Raw genomic sequence first — 4,673 nt, forward strand, 5'->3', positions numbered from 1 at the left:
CAGGCATTGTAGGGTAGCAGGTAAAGCTGCTGCCTGTGACACCAGGATCCCACACAGAAGCCTGTTCATGTCCTGGCTACTCCACTTCTGATCCAGCTGCCTGTTAATGGCCTGGAAAAGCAGCAGAAGATGGTCCCAGCCCTTGGGCCCCTGCCACCCATGTGGGAGACCTAGATGGAGCTGCTTGGCTCCTGGCTTTGGCCTGGCCCAGCACTGGCTGTTGCGGACATCTGGGGAGTGAACCAAGCAGATGGAGGATCTCTCTCTCTCTCTCTCTCTCCTTTGACTTTCAAATAAATAAATCCACCTGGATGGGGCCGGCGCTGTCTCGCAGCAGGTTAACGCCCTGGCCTGAAGCACTGGCATCCCATATGGGCGCCAGTTCAAGACCTGGCTGCTCCACTTCCGATCCAGCTCTCCACTATGGACTGGGAAAGCAGTAGAAGATGGCCTAAGTCCTTGTGCTCCTGCACCCACGTGGGAGACCCGGAAGAAGCTCCTGGCTCCTGGCTTCGGATCGGCGCAGCTCCGGCCGATGCAGCCAACTGGGGAGTGAACCATTGGATGGAAGACCTCTCTCTCTGCCTCTCCTCTCTCTGTGTAACTCTGACTTTCAAATAAATAAATAAATATTAAAAAAAAAAATCCACCTGGAAGGTTTGTTAAAACAGTTCTGGGTCTGTACCCTGCAGTTTCTGATTTAGTAGGTCTGTACCAGGGCCTGAGGATTTGCATCGCTAATAAACTTCCAGGTGATACCAATACTGCTGGTCCCAGGACCACCCTCTGGGAACCACTGCTGTAAGCTATATGGAAAACAGATTTTTCAGTCAAGCAGTTGTGTGATCATATCTGTTTGAGAAAGTCAGCTCCTAGGAATGTGAAAGGAAGATTGAAAGATGAAGGGACTGAAATCAGGGAGATAAACGAAGAGCCTGCTTACTAGAATCGAGGTGGGAAGCAGACATCTGAGCTAAGGCAGTTGCACAGGAAATAGAAATCAGACGGTAAGATCAAGACATGCCATCTGAAAGATTAAAATGGATTAAAAAGAAAAACACACTCTCGATGCAAGGGAGAATTTAGCACCAGAGACAGCAGAGAATGGGAAGTGGCTTTTTTCAAATTAATTTATTTATTTCAGAGGCAGAGTTACGAAGAGAGAGAAAGATAGACAGACAGAGACAGAGAGGTTTTCCATCCACTGGTTCACTTCCCCAGATGGCTGCAACTGCTAAGTCTGGGCCAGGCTGAAGCCAGGAGCCAGGAGCCAGGAGCAGCTTCTAGGTCTCTCACACAGGTGCAGGGACCCAAGGACTTGGGCCATCTTCTGCTGCTTTCCCAGGCCATTAACAGGGAGCTGAATGGAAAGAGGAGCAGCCAGGACACAAACTAGCACCTATATGGTGCTTAACCTGCTACCCACAGTGCTGGCCCCTGGGAAGTAGCTTTTATTGTACTTTCTTTGAGACTAGCTCTGCCACATTCAAGTCCTTGTTCCGTGACCCTGTTTCCTTATCTGTATAATTTAATGTGCAGTTCCAATACTCACTCTATAGGACCTTGCCAGGCAGAAGCAGTATCCACATGAGTGGTCATCAGTGGCTCTCAGAGTTGATTTTGCCTCTGGCAGACCTTGGACAACGCGTGGAGACATTTGGTATTGTGAAGCCTAGGGTGGGGTCAGTGCCTTTGGCATCTCCAGGCCATTGCCACTGCTAAACACTGCTAAACAGGCTCAGGATAGAGAATTTTCCTACCCAAAATGACGGTAGCATGGAGGTTTAAAAAATCCTCATCTATGTGTGTCTTCAAGTGCCAGTGAATGAATGGTTGCTGTTTCCATGATGTCTTTGTGGCTTTAGCTTAGTGCCTGGGTAGGTGGCAGAACATTAACCCAGGAGAGGGACAAGGTTGAGGGGAAGGTGACAGAATCTGCAGGACCCTGTGGAGTGGGAAATGAAAGTGCAGAGCTCAGCAAAAAGAGGCCACTTCTTCAAAATCATTTCTGCTAGGAAAATACCCCTGGAATTCTTACTTCTGGGGAGAAAATGATGTGTTTGGTGGTTGAATTAAATCTAACATTTGAAGAAGGGAAAAGCCCAGTGAGGGGGAAACCAGTTCTCCTAAGGAGGCAGGTAATAACAATGCTGATTTCACGAACTCTTGGTTGACCATATGTATCATGCGATACTTCCACGTCCCACAGCCAGGTTCCAAACAGGAGGTAGAAGTAAAGGACTGGCCGGCGCCGTGGCTCACTAGGCTAATCCTCCGCCTTGTGGCGCCAGCACACCAGGTTCTAGTCCCGGTCGGGGCCCCGGATTCTGTCCTGGTTGCCCCTCTTCCAGGCCAGCTCTCTGCTGTGGCCAGGGAGGGCAGTGGAGGATGGCCCAAGTGCTTGGGCCCTGCACCCCATGGGAGACCAGGAGAAGCACCTGGCTCATGCCATCGGATCAGTGCGGTGCGCCAGCTGCAGCGCGCCAGCCGCAGCGGCCATTGGAGGGTGAACCAACGGCAAAGGAAGACCTTTCTCTCTGTCTCTTTCTCACTGTCCACTCTGCCTGTCAAAAATTTAAAAAAAAAAAAAAAAGTAAAGGATAGTAGGCAAAATCTGAATAACCTGACTCTGTTCACTTTTTGTCTTCCTGCCTTCTCAAAGTGTTAAAAAAAAAAATGAGTGTGATTTCTTATTGGACTAGTCATCCCAAGTTCCTTGCAGATGCCTGAGAGTGGCTTATCTACTTGCGGCTCATTCTCTCACCTTCTGTGTGTGGCGCTTGTGTGACACCAGGGAGTGGCCTTTTCCTGGGGTTGTCCTGAGGCATGTGCCTCTGCAGCAATGGTTAATGAGAGAAGCAAGGCTGAGCAGGAGGCGTTCTAGACCCCTAACCCCTCTTCAACTGAATATTTTAGCTCCTTCTCTCTTCTGTGCACTGCGCTGCTGCCTAATTTTGCTTAATGCCTTGGCTCTCTGGCTTCAAGGATCTGGAAAAGCACTGTCCTAGACAGTAACCTGGGAATATGTTTTAAGGAGCAGGAGAAGAGCCTTAAATCTAGTGAGCTTGTTATTTTGTCTGAAATCTGACCAAATATAGATTCATTTGGGAAATGGTTTTCTTTTAAAATATCACTGCTTCTGGGAAGTAACCACTTTTATTCCTTCCTTTAGGTAAATTAGTTTAATCTGAGCAAAAAGACAGTTTGGGAAAGAGGGAAGCTGGGTAAAAAGAAAATGAATCAAGAAAAGGGTGCAAAGGAAAATGTTGTAAAATGAGGCCTCATTGGGAAATGGAAATTCAGGAACAAGAAAATCAATTTTAGCCAGTCCAAAGAGCTTTAAGAGATATGATCAAATCAAAAAGAAGCTTCATCAGTTTGGTGTACTGCTGATGTGTGCTAATGTGTCAAAGAAATAAATGGAAATATGTAACTGGTTTTTAAGTAACTTGCCTTGGATTGTGCCTTCATTCATGTGTATAAATATTTAGGAAGAAATACACAAACTAAATTTTTTCCAATCATAAAGTATCTTATGAAAAATCTTTGCTTTTAAAAATTCTGAAGAATCATGCTTCCATCATTTTGATTCTTCAGTGTAATTTAAATTAACCCAAAAGATTTAGGGCAGTAACTATGTCATAAGCTTTCTTCTGTCTTCTAACAAAGGAATTACATAAAATCACCTGCTGCTCATCATCTCAGTGTGTGTGTATATGTGTGTGTGTGTGTGTGAGTGAGAGAGAGAGTATATCTGTGATAATTTCATTGGCTTTAGAAATTCTTCAAATTTTACCATGAAATTGTGGAATGCTACACTTGTGAGTCACCATAAGTCCATACAAGAAATATTTACTAAGTAGTAAGCACATACTACCCACTGCCTCACTCCCTGAAGATACAATAGCAAACAACCAGAACCTCTATTCTGGCTTCATGTTTAAGATCACCTAAGTACTTCACTGTAAAGATGTGGACACAGAAACTTAGAGAAGCCACGTGACTTACCGGCATCATGTACAAATTAATGGCAGAAGCAGAACTTGAGCTTAGGACTTCAGAAGCAAAATCTAGCTCTATACATTTTAGAAGACAATTGCAACAAAATATTTCTTGACAATACTCAGAATCTGGAGTCTTTTCCCTTATTATAATTTTTGCAACGAGCAGCTGTGTATTATTTTCCAAAACCCAAAGGTTATGTCAAACTTTCTAAACCCATCAGAATCAACATTAATAAAAACCTTCAGAGTCAACATTAATAAAAACCTTATCACTCCAGTATTCATCCCTATAATTACATGATCAAATGATCTACACAATGATACTGCTTTATACAACTTGTCAAAATTTCACAGGTAGTAAACGTGCTAAATTTGGGTTAAAACAGCTTTGCTTTAAGAGTATTAAGATAGTGAACTTTGTAGTACAGCACAAAGAACAATATCTACTTAAGAATGGAAAGATAGATCTTCTCTGTGTTTCACATGGCACAGTTACTGTTGCCTGGGGAAATGAGGAATGTAGAAATGTGCTTTCAATGGTATTACCTGTTCTTGTTTGTAAATTCCAATCTGAGGACTGGAGAGCAGGTGCCATCTCTGGGCTCCAATGCTATGTAGTGGGTGTCATAGGATCTTTGCTGGCTGCAGAGATGGAAGGAATTTCCCTTC

Source organism: Oryctolagus cuniculus, chromosome 9 (assembly GCF_051225735.1).
Source record: "Oryctolagus cuniculus isolate XC-2025 breed Fujian yellow rabbit chromosome 9, ASM5122573v1, whole genome shotgun sequence".
Classification (NCBI taxonomy): Eukaryota; Metazoa; Chordata; class Mammalia; order Lagomorpha; family Leporidae; genus Oryctolagus; species Oryctolagus cuniculus.